Source organism: Macaca thibetana, chromosome 5 (assembly GCF_024542745.1).
Source record: "Macaca thibetana thibetana isolate TM-01 chromosome 5, ASM2454274v1, whole genome shotgun sequence".
Taxonomy (NCBI): domain Eukaryota; kingdom Metazoa; phylum Chordata; class Mammalia; order Primates; family Cercopithecidae; genus Macaca; species Macaca thibetana.
The window spans coordinates 139245628-139262965 of record NC_065582.1 but is presented as its reverse complement, the minus strand read 5'-3'; the positions used below and the strand labels follow the sequence as shown (position 1 = coordinate 139262965).

The 17338-nt window shown below is 37.3% G+C and overlaps 1 protein-coding gene across 3 annotated transcripts in view; it reads left to right on the top strand.

Moving 5' to 3' along the window:
- GABRB1 (gamma-aminobutyric acid type A receptor subunit beta1) overlaps positions 1–17338 on the top strand; it is a 450438-nt gene that overhangs the window by 269965 nt on the left and 163135 nt on the right. The gene's annotated exons all lie outside the window — the stretch shown is intronic.

The following is a 17338-nucleotide window of genomic DNA, read 5'->3' as shown; positions in this document are numbered from 1 at the left end:
CCGCCTCCCGGGTTCACACCATTCTCCTGCCTCAGCCTCCAGAGTAGCCGAGACTACAGGTGCCCACCACTACGCCTGGCTAATTTTTTTTTTTCTTCAGTAGATATGGGGTTTCACCATGTTAGCCAGGATGGTCTTGATCTCCTGACTTCGTGATCTGCCTGCCATGGCCTCCCAAAGCGCTGGAATTACAGGGATGAGCCACCACAGCCAGCAAAGGTGGATGATGTTTCAACTACCATAAAATAGGCTGTATTTTTTGAACAATTACATTACCAATAGCTATATTGTCAGCCTTTCTTCTGGCAATACAAGTATTTGTGAAAGACATTATTATATAGTTAATCTTGAATCTTTATCATGTGTGCAAAAATAAATTATAAACAAAATATGTTATTTTAAAAATTATTTATAGCAATCTTTATACGTAGTCAGTTTGAATGAACTAGTTGGTCATGACACTGCGGGGGAGAACTGAGGCTAGACCATCCCATACAATTCTGCTTATTTGCTCAATAACCAACTGTAACCATACTACATTGCCTATAAAAGTTCTTTTCTCTCTTCCCTTTGATTGAATTAAAAGAATAATCCTTGAGAAAAAGAATTCAGGTAATTGCTTTCTCTGTGTTTCAAAGATAATATCATGTTTGAGTACCTGATCTTTGAGGTGAGCCAGACCTGAGTTCCAGTCCTAACTCTGCTATTTGGTAGATTTGTAATCCTGAATGAGTTACATAACCCCTCTTCTTCACCTGTAAAGTGAGTCCAATTAAATAGAGTTCACGTCATTAACTGTTATTACCAGTAGATGTAGTTATTCATCATTGTCTGGCACATTTTCAGGAGAAATCTGATTACATAAAAGCTCCCTCTTTTCTCCAAACAAATACATTAGCTTTTCTGCATAAATACTTGTACAATACAATTTCCCCCATAAAGTTATCATAAGGGTTAGGTTGATTTCTTTTCAAACATGTGAGTTATCTGAACAAATAATGAGATTCAGGAAAATTAAAGTTAATTTGTTATCAAGAAATCTACAAACATTCATTGTCCTCTTCCTAGAAGAAGAATAAGTAAGGAAGTCAATACTGGAGTCTTTGATGCCTGAAATGAGTCTTGAAGATGAAGTAAGTAGAATGGACATGCCAGAAGAGTGATGATAGTGACCGAAGACAAAGAGGCATGGCAGGGGCTTCTACACTTGAGTGTGCACCAGACTTGCCTGGAAGGCTTGTGAAGACACAGATTGCTGGGCCTCTTTCAGGGAGATTCTGACTAACTGTGTTTTGAATAAAGCCTGAGAATTTGCCTTTCCAACAAACATTTCCTAGTTGATTTGGGTGCTTCTGGCCTGGGACCACACTTTGAGAACCATTGGAATAGGGGTGATGCACTGGGGGACTACGAGATCTGTGGCTTGTTACTGATGAAGCAGGCAATGAGGAAATGGCCAGAGATGGGCCAGAAAAGGAAGAAAGGGCACAGATAATGGAATAACCTGGATATCCACTGAGAAAAGTCTCCACGAAGAGTATAAATTTAGTCCGAGGCCCAGTTTAGAAGGATCAGTGCCACAGTAATGAATTAGGGAATGGGAATTCTGAAGGCTGGTTGACCAGCTGAGAAGTTGGTGTAATAATTCAGAGGAGAGATGATAGGGGTTTGAGCTAAGTAAGTGTGGGAATGAAGACAAATACACAAGACTTGCTGATGTATTTAGTGAAGGGATAGAAAAAGCCCAATTTGAAGATGTTCTTTAAACTGGGTCTGTAATAAACTATATGAACTAGAATGGTTCCAATTTTGTGTTAAAAATAGTTTTGTATTATTTCATATGTTTACACACATTCTAAAATAGAAAAGGTTTGAAAGAATTTAGTGGGTTTCACCCAACTACTGACCACTTTGGTAATCTTTTTCCATTTGATAAAATAATCCCCCATGTGTGTAAGAATAATAATGTTAGCTATTTTGCATTTAATCCCTGCTGTGTATGAGGAACTACACTACATACTCTGCATCTAATATTGTATTAGTCTGTTCTCACATTGCTATGAAGAACTACCTGAGTCTGGGTGATTTATAAAGAAAAATGGTTTAATTGGTTCATGGTTCTGTAGGCTGTACAGGTAACATAGCGAGGGAGGCCTCAGGAAACTTTCAATAATGGTGGAAGGCAAAGGAGAAGCAGGCATGTCTTCACATGGCAGAGCAGGAGAGAGAGGGAGAAGATGGAGGTGCTACACACTATAAACAATGAGATCTTGTGACAACTCACTCACTATCAGGAGAACAGCAGGAGTGAAGTCCACCCCCATGATCTTATCACCTCCCACCTCCTCCAACACTGAGGATTACAATTCAACATTAGATTTGGGCAGGGACACAAATCCAAACCATATCAGGTATTTTATTTAATTCTCACCACATTCTATAAAGTAGGTACTATGTTAACCCTAGTTTACAGATGAGGAAACTATGGCTCACAGGTTATATCATTTACTGTTTCAGTTATCTTCCATTTGCCACTTCTTATCCACTCTCCATTTTTTTCCACCTGCTTTCTACCCAAGCAAGCTGAGCTGTGTGGAAGGCTTCCATTTGGGTTTAGTCCATGGAAGAACCTGATAGAAGATCAGACATAGGAAAGAGAGTGAGGCCAAGTTTTATTCCTTCAGCCCTCTCCCTGCTTATTGTCTTACACTGTTTATGTCATTCAACAAAGTAAACTACGACCTATCTATATAACTTTTTTTCTTTCTGGTTCCAGGGACCATATTTTTCCTCTTCCCTTCAGGTTTAGGGACAGTAACAGCCCTTCTGTTCCTAGAACTGGAGTGCTGCACGCCTCCCTCATAGGCTCCTTACAAAATTGCTTACACTTGAAAATTAGTTGCTTTGTGAAACTCTCATCAGATTATTCTACTTTGAGCTTTGAGTGTACCATCTTTTTCCCACTGGAATCCTAACTGATATAATTACTCAAAGATTACAGCTAAAAGTTGGGGGAGGCAGGAACTTGAAATCTCACAGTTTGACACAAGGCACAAGCTCCTAGAGCCTGCTGTGTGTGGGGTGGGTGTGGGGAGGGAGGGTGGATTGGTGAGAAGTGTCTTCTCTACTTTATTTTGGAACTGAGTTTAGAGAAGGGCAAAGAATGACTGTCTAGCTAAATAAATTTCTACAAATCAAGGAAAGCTAAGAGTCAGAAAAAAAAAAAAAACTGGTGAAAAATCCATTCTTTGGCCTCTTTACCAGTTCACCCTAATTAAGAAAGAATAAAAGACTTTACTTGGTTCTAAATTCCTGTATATGACACTGAGAGTCTGTATAAAAACATATAGGGTCTACAGTCCTACCATTATAAAGATACTACACGGCAACCTTGATTGTCAGTCTCACACTTCACTCCACTGCCTTCCCCTTTCATCAGCGAGACAACCCATTAGAAGAGTATGGTGAAAAAATGAGACCAAATGGAGCAAAGCTTCTGTGAGATTCCTAAGAGGCTGTTTAAACTAACAAACTTATACATGATGTAGAGTAATATTTTTAATGTGTAAAAATAGAATTCAGATTGAGAAGCAGCATTCTAGAGTGTATCTATTAATTCTGTCATGTTCACATCCTCTTCAGTTAAAATAACTCATTTTCTTGCAGTGTATCATATTTTTATTATAGAGTGTCATATATAGTGACATATACAGTTCTATGTAACTAAAGCTAACATACATAAAATCATCAGAAAACAGATGGATGTTCAACTTTCCTGAACTGATTAGAATTTTTAATCAGAGTTTAGAAAGGGGTAGCCAAGATAATGGTTACATGTACTCTTAGGAGTTTTCTCAACAATATAACAAACTACAAATCCCTGAGCTTATCAGAGATAAGTTTAGATTATGTTCCTGCCATTTAACATTTAAATATATTAGTTTTCATCAAATTCTATGGAGCTGTTGCTATAAATTGTCAGACATTAAAAATAAATATGGCAATGTGGTCATCATTGATAAAATAATAAAGGTTTGAGAATATGAGAACAAACATAAGTTAATAGATATGGAAAATAGTTTTTGTAGGAAAATTGTAAAGTGACCACAAATATATGCAAAAGGCAAATGAAATTTTAAAATTCAGAATTCAAAAGATTGACAATATATTAGTCAAGACTCGATTTCCTACTGAATTACAATATTCAGCATATTTTGTTTATGTGCACAAAATAACAAAATTTTCCATGAAATCACTGTGATAATTTGCAACCAATATATACATGACCAAAAGCTGTTAAATTTCTTTTACTAAAAAGTGTCTCATTAAGTTGGAAATGAATGATACAATAGTGCATTGTAAAATTTAGAACTCTTATCTTTAAGCATAGGGTTATTTTCACTCTAGTAAATTTCTATTCTAACAAATTACACAGAAACTGTTAATTAAATTTCCTAGTTCCCATATCTCTACCCAACTTTCTGTTTGCTGCCTTGGAGCTTTAATCAAGTGAATCTATTCCAGGTCATGTCCATATGCAGTTGACTTCAGTAGGCTGCAGCCTTGAATGGAACTTTCATTGCCACCATTGATGTGATCAATTCTAGTCTCCACAACCAAATTGATCACGCAGCAACTGACATCCATCTTTGAGACAGCCTCATTTAACAATCCCAGCATGTCTCTATCAATTCACTGTCAGCCACAAACAAATCCAGCCTTCACATTGTGCAGAAGGTTTTCCCACACTAGTGAGAATAACGCACAGCTATCCCAAAATTCTAAGTTTAATTATTTGAGCAATCCACCATGTTTGTAATCATAAACTTGGCAAATGAGGGAGAAAAGAAAATAAAAAAATAATAAAAATACTGAGCAAAACCAAACCTTGTCTCTAAAGCAAGTAATTGTTTTCTGTAGTATCTACAAGGTCTGTTTGTATGTTAAAAGTCGATAATGTTATAGGCAAGAGAGCGTTCGGTGTTCTAAATTTCTTCATTTATTATCTCATTCACTTATCTCAATCTCCTGAATTTTTTTGTTAAATATCTCATTCCGTCTGCTCAACATCATACAAAATAGGCATTATTAAAAACAATTTGTAATGAGGAATGAGTAAGGTTAATGAGGAAGATTAAATAGTTAGCTCAAGGTTATATAACAAGTGGCTGAGGCAGGAATCAGACCCAGATTTTATAGGTTCCAGAATAACTTTGGGTTTTAATACTACAAACTTCACATCTTAGCCAAAGACATGAGTACTTTCTTTGGTGGTGATACATACATCACATTTTGAGGCTCATTTCTCTAATATTCTCAACCCTAACTTTTACCAAACCTCATGAAAAAGCTAAAATGTATTCCAAATTATAAATAATGGAAAAGAGTTTAACATTAACAAGAATTAAAATTTTATGGCAAAATTAAATATTACATGAAATATAGACAGATACATTTAGTGGATGCAAGGAGGATTACCTTGAACTCTTAAAATAACCCACTGGATAAACACCTTTTCTGTAACACACAGGCAGTAAATATGAGTAGGGGAGAAGTAAGAAGTCACCGGGAGGAAGAGAAAAACAACAGTCTCATGGAAGGTGCAGAGACCAAGTGATGCATGTTTGACTCCAGGACTTCACTGTGAAGGCTTCCTAAATATCAAACCACTAAATCATTTCTAAAATACTGGGATATTTACAGGATGCTGGTTGAATACAGAGCAGTAAATACATAAGTCTATCTTTGCCCACTCTTGAAACACCAAAATGATAGAGGAGAAATATAAACAAAGTAAACCCTCAATGACAAAACAAACAAAAAGAACTAGAGGGAAACAACAACAGGAAGGGAATATCAATAAATACTTTGTAGGTTGCAAGTTTATGAATGAAAGAACACTGAGTTTACTGAGAAGGAAAAACTAAATTCTTATGGATCTACAGAAATAGATAATGATAAAGCAAATGATGACATTCCTTAGAACTGAAGATAGGCTTGAAAATGAAAACACAATGTTCTGTTAAACATCAATGTTCACACCTGTAATCCCAGCACTTTGGGAGGCCAAGGCCAGTGGATTATTTGAGCCCAGGAATTCAAAACATGACGAAAGCCCACTTCTACAAAAAAAAAAAAAAAAAAAAAATCAGTCAGGTGTGGTGATACACATCTGTAGTCCCAGTTACTCAGGAGGCTGAGCTGGGAGGATCACTTGAGCCCAGGAGAGGGAGGCTGCAGTGAGCCAAGGTCACCCCACTTCGCTCCAGCCTGGGCAGAAGTGCGAGACTCCATCTCAAAAACAAAAGACACAAATAAACAAGCAAATCAAGGTGGAGCTTAGAGCTGAAAACAGAGCAGATAGAAAGACTTCATAGGAGAGACTTAAACCCATATTTTTTCCTACAATGTTTGCAACCCAGCAAATACCTTTTCCCCACCCCACCAAGCATTCAAAGGCTAGACGAGTTTTATATGCTCAAAAAATAAACCAGAGAATTTGGACTCATGGCCCTATGTTATGGGGCAATGGTGAAGTATCAAAGAGAAAGCAAGGAAGTAAATGTAAGCCTACATAATTTCAACCTGGAACATCCAGTATCCATTAACATCCCTCTGTTCACAGACCACTGGCACCCCAGGCGCACCCCAGGGTATGCCTACTCGTTGGGGATTTGTCTTTAAAGAAACTGAAACGCTTCACAGGGAAATCTACAGTTAATAACATATAACTCAAAGGTTAAGTCTCAAATGCAAACCATGAGATGAAAAACCTCTGCCTTGCTTTTTTTCCTTTAGAAAAATATTTTAAATTTTTATTGAGGTATAATTTCCATTTAATAAGTGATACATTTAACATGTATAATTATATGGATTTTCACAAATATGCTGTATACACCTGGGGGAATTACCAAGACAATCAAGATACAGAACTTTTCCATCACCCTCAAAGTCTTCTTTTGCGCTTCTGCAATCAATCTCTCTCTTTGCCCATGACCTTCGAGCAACCACTGATCTGCTTTTTGTCACTACAAATGAGTTTGCATTTTCTAGAATTTTATATAAAGAGAATCATGCACTATGTGCTTTTTATGATTGCTTCTCCTTAGACATAATAACACAAAGAATGATGCTGATAAATTTTGCTAATTCTAAAATGCCTAAAATAAGTCCTACTTAGTCATGTCATCTTTTTTTAACAGATTTATCAGAGTTTTGTTACATGGATATATTTCTTAGTGGTAAAGTCTGGCCTTTTAGCGTAACCTCTACTCCCCTCTCAATTTTCTGAGTAACTAATATCTATTATTCCACTCTGTATGTACATGTGTACACATTATTTAGCTCCCACTTATAGGTGAGGATGTGCAATATTTGACTTTCTGTTCCTGAGTTATTTCCCTAAAGATTATAGCCTCCAGTTCCAGCCATGTTGCTGAAAGACATATTTCATTGTTTTTTACGGTTGAATAGTAATCCATGATATATATATACATAACACATTTTCTTCATCCAGTTATTCACTGATGTACACTTGGGTCAATTCCATATCTTTGCCATTGTGAATAGTGATGCAATAAACATATGAGAGCAGATGTCTTTTGATATAATAATTTCTTTTCCTTTGGGTATGGGATTGCTGTATCAAATAGTAGTTCTATTTTTAGTTCTTTGAGAAATCTCTATACTGTTTTCCATAGAAGTTGTACTAGTTTATATGCCCCCCAACAGTGTATATGTGCTCTCATTTCTCCACATTCTTGCCAACATCTATGATTTTTTGACTTTTTAATAATAGGTGTTCTGACTGGTATAAGATGGTATCTAATTGTGGAATTAATTTGGATTTCTCTGAGGATTAGTGATGTTGAGCATTTTTTCATATGCTTGTTGGTCATTTGTATGCCTTCTTTTGAGAAATGTCTGTTCATGTCTCCTTTGCTCACTGCCTACTGGGGTCATTTGTTTTTTTGTTGTTGTTGACTTGTTTGAATTTCTTCTAGTTCTAGATATTAGTTCTTTGTCAGATGTATAGTTTGCAAAATGTTCTCTCTAATTTACATGTTGTCTGTTAACTTTGTTGATTGTTTTTTTTCCTTTGCAGAAGCTTTTAAGTTTAAGTCCCATTTATCTACTTTGTTTTTGTTGCATTTGCTTTAGAGGTCTTAGTTACGAATTCTTTGCTTAGGCCAATGTCCAGAAGGGTACTTCCAAGATTTTCTTCTACAATTTTTATAGTTTCAGGTCTTACATTTAACCTTGAATCTATCTTGAATTATTTTTGTATATACTGAGAGATATGGAAGCAGTTTCATTTCTCTGCATATGACTATCTAATTTCCTAGCACCATTTATTAAATAGGGTATCCTTTCCCCAGTTTATGTTTTTGTCAACTTTATCAAAGACTGGTTAGTTGTAACTATGTAGCATTACTTCTGGGTTCTCTATTCTGTTCTATGTGTTTAATTTTATAACAGTACCATGTTGTTTTGGTTACTGTTGCCTAGTAATATATTTTGAAGTCAAGTAATGTGATGCCTCCAATTTTGTTCTTTTTGCTTAGGATTGTTATGCCCATTTGGGCTCTTTTTTTTTTTTTTGGTTCCATATAAATGTTAGGATTTTTTTCTAATTCTGTGAAAAATGGCATTGGTATTTTGATGGGAATTGCAATTAATTAAGTGCAATTAAGTTTCTGTCTTAATTTCATCATTGACCCAAAGATCATTCAGGAGCAGGTTAATTTCATATGTTGGTATAGTTTTGAGAGTTCCTCTTGGAATTAATTTCTACTTTATTTCACTGTGGTCTGAAAAGATACTCAATATGATTTCAATTTGTTTAAATTTATTGAAACTTGTTTTGTGGCTTAATATATGTTCTAATTTACAGAATGTTCCGTGCACAGAGAAGAAGAATATATATATTCTTCAATTGCTGGACAGAATGTTCTGTAAATGTCTGTTGGGTCCATTTGGTCTAGAGTCCAGTTTATGTCCAGTGTTTCTTTTCTGATTTTCTGTCTTGATGATTTGTCTAATGCTGTCTGTTGAGTGCTGAAGTCCCCCACTATTACTGTATTGCTGTATATCTCTTTTCATAGATCTAATAGTGTTTATTTTATGAATCTAGTTGTTCTGGTGGATAACAGTAAAAAAGGACAAAGAAGATTAATATATAATGGTAAAGGGATCAATTCAAGAAGAAGATATGACAATTCTAGATATACCTGTCCTGCTTTTAAATGCCTTACTATTAAAATGAACAAACAGCAAACAATGAGCGTTAGCAATTTGAAAAAAATCTTTCTCCATAAGAGATAGAGGGGGTAAATAGAATTTAAAAGAAACAGGGACAGCAAACAAGACAAAATAATTTCAAAAAGAAAGGTATTTTTAAAAAGTGCATTCATAGAAAGAGAGATGAGATTTTATCCATAAAACACAAACGGTATGTTATTTTTAAAAGAAAAACAAAAAAGAGCTCTTGGAAATTAAAAACATTATAGCTCTTAGGGAAAAAATATCAATGAAAGAGTAGGAACAAAAACCAAGCAAGCCTCATAGAAAGTAGAAAAAAAGAAAAGAGATGAATAATGAAAGATGAAAAACTGAAAAATGTAAATATTAACTAAAGATTCAGTCATCCAAATGACTGTTTCATAGAGAATAAAAAAAAAAAAAAAAAATGAAGACCAGGTGCACATTTTTTTGGCTCACACCTGTAATCTCATTTTGTGAGGCCGAGGCAGGTGGATCACCTGCGGTCAGGAGTTCAAGACAAGCCTGGCCAACAATGCAAAACCCCGTGTCTACTGAAAATATAAAAATTAGCCAGGCGTGGTAGCAGGCACCTGTAATCCCAGCTACTCGGGAGGCTGAGGCAGGAGAATTGCTTGAACCCAGGAGGCGGAGGTTGCAGTGAGCTGAGATTGCGCCTTGCACTCCAGCTTGGGTGACAAGAGTGAAATTCCATCTCAAAAAAGGAAAAAAAAAAAAAAAAGAGAGAGAGAGAAAGGTAGAAAATTGTTATATAAATGGAGATGACTTTAATAGATGGGAAAAAAAAAATAAGTTGTCATGTTGAAAGCCTCGCCAAAATTCCCAGATCAATAAATTAAAAAGATGCACTTGAAGGCCCATCACTATGAAATTACCACCTCCTGAAGATAAAAAATTTTTGGAGAGGTTCCAGGAAGAAAACTTAAATCTTATTCAAAGAGGAGGGATAAGAATGGCACCTGACTTCTCATCAGCAGAACTGGAATCTACAGAAAGTGAAGAAGCACTCTCAAAATCCTGAGATAAAATGACTCCATCCAAAAATTCCATGTGTAATAAATCATCTATTAATATAAAAGTAGGAATAGGAAAACTCCAGTCTCCAGCTCCCAGCGCGAGCGACACAGAAGACAGGTGATTTCTGCATTTTCAACTGAGGTACTGGGTTCATCTCACTAGGGAGTGCGAGACAATCGGTGCTGGTCAGCTGCTGCAGCCCGACCAGGGAGAGCTGAAGCAGGGCGAGGCATCGCCTCACCTGGGAAGTGCAAAGGGGAAGGGAATCCCTTTTCCTAGCCAGGGGAACAGAGACACACAACACCTGGAAAATCGGGTAACTCCCACCCCATAACTGTGCTTTACCAAGGGTCTTAGCAAATGGGAACACCAGGAGATTATATCCCACACCTGGCCGGGAGGGTCCCACGCCCACGCAGCCTCCCTCATTGCTAGCACAGCAGTCTGTGATCTAACAGCAAAGCAGCAGCCAGGCTGGGGGAGGGGCGCCTGCCATTGCTGAGGCTTAAGTAGGTAAACAAAGCCCCTGGGAAGCTCCAACTGGGTGGAGCTCAAGCAGCTCAAGGAGGCCTCCTGTCTCTGTAGACTACACCTCTGGGGACAGGGCACAGCTAAACAACAACAACAGCAGCAACAACAACAACCACAAAGCAGCAGAAACCTCTGCAGATGCAAACGACTCTGTCTGACAGCTTTGAAGACAGCAGTGGATCTCCCAACACGGAGGTTGAGATCTGAGAATGGACAGACTGCCTGCTCAAGTGGGTCCCTGACCCCTGAGTAGCCTAACTGGGAGGCATCCTCCACTAGGGGCAGACCGACACCCCACACCTCACACGGTAGAGTACACCCCTGAGAGGAAGCTTCCAAAGCAAGAATCAGACAGGTACACTCACTGTTCAGCAATATTCTATCTTCTGCAGCCTCTGCTGCTGATACCCAGGCAAACAGTATAGAGTGGACCTCAAGCAATCTCCAACAGACCTACAGCTGAGGGTCCTGACTGTTAGAAGGAAAACTAACAAACAAGAAGGACACCCACACCAAAACCCCATCAGTACATCACCATCATCAAAGACCAGAGGCAGATAAAACCACAAAGATGGGGAAAAAGCAGGGCAGAAAAGCTGGAAATTCAAAAAATAAGAGCACATCGCCCCCTGCAAAGGAACGCAGCTCATCGCCAGCAACCGATAAAAGCTGGACGGAGAATGACTTTGACGAGATGAGAGAAGAAGGCTCCAGTAAATCAAACTTCTCAGAACTTAAGGAGGAATTATGTACCCAGTGCAAAGAAACTAAAAATCTTGAGAAAAGAGTAGAAGAATTGATAACTAGAATAATTAATGCAGAGAAGGCCATAAACGAACTGACAGATATGAAAACCATGACACGAGAAATATGTGACAAATGCACAAGCTTCAGTAACTGACTCGATCAACTGGAAGAAAGAGTATCAGCGATTGAGGATCAAATGAATGAAATGAAGCGAGAAGAGAAATCTAAAGAACAAAGAAAAAAAAGAAATGAACAAAGCCTGCAAGAAGTATGGGATTATGTAAAAAGACCAAATCTATGTCTGATTGGGGTGCCTGAAAGTGAGGGGGAAAATGGAACCTAGTTGGAAAACACTCTGCAGGATATCATCCAGGAGAACTTCCCCAACCTAGTAGGGCAGGCCAACATTCAAATTCAGGAAATACAGAGAACGCCACAAAGATACTCCTCGAGAAGAGCAACTCCAAGACACATAATTGCCAGATTCACCAAAGTTGAAATGAAGGAAAAAATCGTAAGGGCAGCCAGAGAGAAAGGTTGGGTTACCCACAAAGGGAAGCCCATCAGACTAACAGCAGATCTCTCGGCAGAAACTCTACAAGCCAGAAGAGAGTGGGGGCCAATATTCAACATTCTTAAAGAAAAGAATTTTCAACCCAGAATTTCATATCCAGCCAAACTAAGTTTCATAAGTGAAGGAGAAATAAAATCCTTTACAGATAAGCAAATGCTTAGAGATTTTGTCACCACTACGCCTGCCTTACAAGAGACCCTGAAGGAAGCACTAAACATGGAAAGGAACAACCCGTACCAGCCATTGCAAAAACATGCTAAAATGTAAAGACCATCGAGGCTAGGAAGAAATAGCATCAACTAAAGAGCAAAATAACCAGTTAATATCATAATGGCGGGATCAAGTTCACACATAACAATATTAACTTTAAATGTCAATGGACTAAATGCTCCAATTAAAAGACACAGACTGGCAAATTGGATAAAGAGTCAAGACCCATCAGTTTGCTGTATTCAGGAGCCCCATCTCACATGCAGAGACATACATAGGCTCAAAATAAAGGGATGGAGGAAGATCTACCAAGCAAATGGAGAACAAAAAAAAGCAGGGGTTGCAATACAAGTCTCTGACAAAACAGACGTTAAACCATCAAAGATCAAAAGAGACAAAGAAGGCCATTACCTAATGGTAAAGGGATCAATTCAACAGGAAGAGCTAACTATCCTAAATATATATGCACCCAATACAGGAGCACCCAGATTCATAAAGCAAGTCCTTAGAGACTTACAAAGAGACTTAGATTCCCATACAATAATAATGGCAGACTTCAACACCCCACTGTCAACATTAGACAGATCAACGAGACAGAAAGTTAACAAGGATATCCAGGAATTGAACTCATCTCTGCAACAAGCAGATCTAATAGACATCTACAGAACTCTCTACCCCAAATCAACAGAATATACATTGTTCTCAACACCACATCACACTTATTCCAAAATTGACCACATAATTGGAAGTAAAGCACTCCTCAGCAAATGTACAAGAACAGAAATTATAACACACTGTCTCTCAGACCACAGTGCAATCAAACTAGAACTCAGGACTAAGAAACTCAATCAAAACCGCTCAACTACATGGAAACTGAATAACCTGCTCCTGAATGACTACTGGGTACATAAAGAAATGAAGGCAGAAATAAAGATGTTCTTTGAAACCAATGAGAACAAAGATACAACATACCAGAATCTCTGGGACACATTTAAAACAGTGTATACAGGGAAATTTATAGCACTAAATGCCCACAAGAGAAAGCTGGAAAGATCTAAAATTGACACTCTAACATCACAATTAAAAGAACTAGAGAAGCAAGAGCAAACACATTAGAAAGCTAGCAGAAGGCAAGAAATAACTAAGATCAGAGCAGAACTGAAGGAGATAGAGACACAAAAAACCCTCCAAAAAATTAATGAATCCAGGAGTTGATTTTTTGAAAAGATCGACAAAATTGATAGACTGCTAGCAAGTCTAATAAAAAAGAAAAGAGAAGAATCAAATAGATGCAATAAAAAATGATAAAGGGGATATCACCACCGACCCCACAGAAATACAAACTACCATCAGAGAATACTATAAACACCTCTACTCAAATAAACTAGAAAATCTAGAAGAAATGGATAATTTCCTGGACACTTACACTCTCCCAAGACTAAACCAGGAAGAAGCTGAATCCCTGAATAGACCAATAGCAGGCTCTGAAATTGAGGCAATAATTAATAGCCTACCAACCAAAAAAAGTCCAGGACCAGATGGATTCAGAGCTGAATTCTACCAGACGTACAAGGAGGAGCTGGTACCATTCCTTCTGAAACTATTCCAATCTATAGAAAAAGAGGGAATCCTCCCTAACTCATTTTATGAGGCCAACAACATCCTGATACCAAAGCCTGGCAGAGACACAACAAAAAAAGAGAATTTTAGACCAATATCCCTGATGAACATCGATGCAAAAATCCTCAGTAAAATACTGACAAACTAGATCCAGCAGCACATCCAAAAGCTTATCCACCATTATCAAGTGGGCTTCATCCCTGGGATGCAAGGCTGGTTCAACATTCTCAAATCAATAAACATAATCCAGCATATAAACAGAACCAAAGACAAAAACCACATGATTATCTCAATAGATGCAGAAAAGGCTTTTGACAAAATTCAACAGCCCTTCATGCTAAAAACGCTCAATAAATTCGGTATTGATGGAATGTATCTCAAAATAATAAGAGCTATTTATGACAAACCCACAGCCAATATCATGCTGAATGGCAAAAACTGGAAAAATTCCCTTTGAAAACTGGCACAAGACAGGGATGCCCTCTCTCACCACTCCTATTCAACATAGTGTTGGAAGTTCTGGCTAGGGCAATCAGGCAAGAGAAAGATATCAAGGGTATTCAGTTAGGAAAAGAAGAAGTCAAATTGTCCCTGTTTGCAGATGACATGATTGTATATTTAGAAAACCCCATTGTCTCAGCCCCAAATCTCCTTAAGCTGATAAGCAACTTCAGCAAAGTCTCAGGATACAAAATTACTGTGCAAAAATCACAAGCATTCTTATACACCAGTAACAGACAAACAGAGAGACAAATCATGAATGAACTTCCATTCACAATTGCTTCAAAGAGAATAAAATACCTAGGAATCCAATTTACAAGGGATGTGAAGGACCTCTTCAAGGAGAACTACAAACCACTGCTCAACAAAATAAAAGAGAACACGAACAAATGGAAGAACATTCCATCCTCATGGATAGTAAGAATCAATATTGTGAAAATGGCCATACTGCCCAAGGTAATTTATAGATTCAGTGCCACCCCCATCAAGCTACCAATGAGTTTCTTCACAGAATTGGAAAACCTGCTTTAAAGTTCATATGGAACCAAAAAAGAGCCCACATTGCCAAGACAATCCTAAGTCAAAAGAACAAAGCTGGAGGCATCATGCTACCTGACTTCAAACTAAACTACAAAGCTACAGTAACCAAAACAGCATGGTACTGGTACCAAAACAGAGATATAGACCAATGGAACAGAACGGAGTCCTCAGAAATAATACAACACATCTATAGCCATCTGATCTTTGTAAAACCTGAGAAAAACAAGAAATGGGGAAAGGATTCCCTATTTAATACATGGTGCTGGGAAAATTGACTAGCCATAAGTAGAAAGCTGAAACTGGATCCTTTCCTTACTCCTTATACAAAAATTAATTCAAGATGGATTAAAGACTTAAATGTTAGACCTAATACCATAAAAACCCTAGAAGAAAACCTAGGTAATACCATTCAGGACATAGGCATGGGCAAGGACTTCATGTCTAAAACACCAAAAGCAATGGCAACAAAAGCCAAAATTGACAAATGGGATCTCATTAAACTAAAGAGCTTCTGCACAGCAAAAGAAACTACCATCAGAGTGAACAGGCAACCTACAGAATGGGAGAACATTTTTGCAATCTACTCATCTGACAAAGGGCTCATATCCAGAACCTACAAAGAACTCAAACAAATTTACAATAAAATAACAAACAACCCCATCAAAAAGTGGGCAAAGGATATGAATAGACATTTCTCAAAAGAGGACATTCATACAGCCAACAGACACATGAAAATATGCTCATCATAAATGGCCATCAGAGAAATGCAAATCAAACCACCATGAGATACCATCTCACACCAGTTAGAATGGCAATCATTAAAAAATCAGGAAACAACAGGTGCTGGAGAGGATGTGGAGAAATAGAAACACTTTTACACTGTTGGTGGGATTGTAAACTAGTTCAACCATTATGGAAAACAGTATGGAGATTCCTCAAGGATCTAGAACTAGAAGTACCACATGACCCAGCCATCCCATTACTGGGTATATACCCAAAGGATTATAAATCATGCTGCTATAAAGACACATGCACACGTATGTTTATTGCGGCACTATTCACAATAGCAAAGACTTGGAATCAACCCAAATATCCTTCAGTGACAGACTGGATTAAGAAAATGTGGCACACATACACCATGGAATACTATGCAGCCATAAAAAAGATGAGTTTGTGTCCTTTGTAGGGACATGGATGCAGCTGGAAACCATCATTCTCAGCAAACTATGGCAAGAACAGAAAACCAAACACCGCATGTTCTCACTCATAGGTGGGACCTGAACAATGAGATCACTTGGACTCCGGAAGGGGAACATCATACACCAGGGCCTATCATGGGGAGCGGGGAGCAGGGAGAGATGGCATTGGGAGTTATACCTGATGTAAATGACGAGTTGATGGGTGCTGAGGAGTTGATGGGTGCAGCACACCAACATGGCACAAGTATATGTATGTAACAAACCTGCACATTATGCACATGTACCCTAGAACTTAAAGTATAATAATAATTTTTTTAAAAATGGAAAAAAATATATAAAAGTAGAGTAAAAATATGACCTATTTCAAACCTAAAAAAAATTACCTCCATTTATATGCTTTCTTACAAAGTTGCTGTAAAATGTGCTACAACAAAATGAAATAGTAAACTTACTGTAGATTTAATTGAATTGTTAGACATCCAGTTGATGTCAGAAAATTGGCTGGTAGGATACATTGGAAAAGAAGAGTGTTTCAAAATATAAAACGCCAGAAGAAAAAACTAAAATGGTTCAAATGATTTTCTTCAGTGAGCCTAAGGAGTGGAAAAGAGAGGAGTAGGAGACACTTTATTTCCTTAAAATCTTTTAATTTTTTTCCTATGTGCATGTATTACATCATTAAAAGGAAATTTGATTTAAATAATAATTCATTTGTAAAAGGTAAGAGTATCATTTAATTTTATTATTCGCTAAGTTCCCCAAATCATAATCCTTTAGTCATTTTTACTTAGTCATTACTGCATCCATTCATTTGTCTCATATTTATTAAGTATCCACCAAAAGTGCTTAGTTGGGAATAAAAAGACTTTTGAAATGTGTAATTTAAAGGAGAAAAGCCACATGGAAAAAGCAAGAGAATAAATACAAAGCAATATATACTGATAGCATTAAAGCACTTATTACTATCAGCTAGCTGAAGTAGAATTTTTTTTCTACTGGGCAAATTTTATAACATATTGTACATAATATGATTGATTAAAGGGAGGATACAACTTGCACTATACATGTTATCATTTATTATTATACAAAACTCTTCAAAAACGAAGCATTTATATGA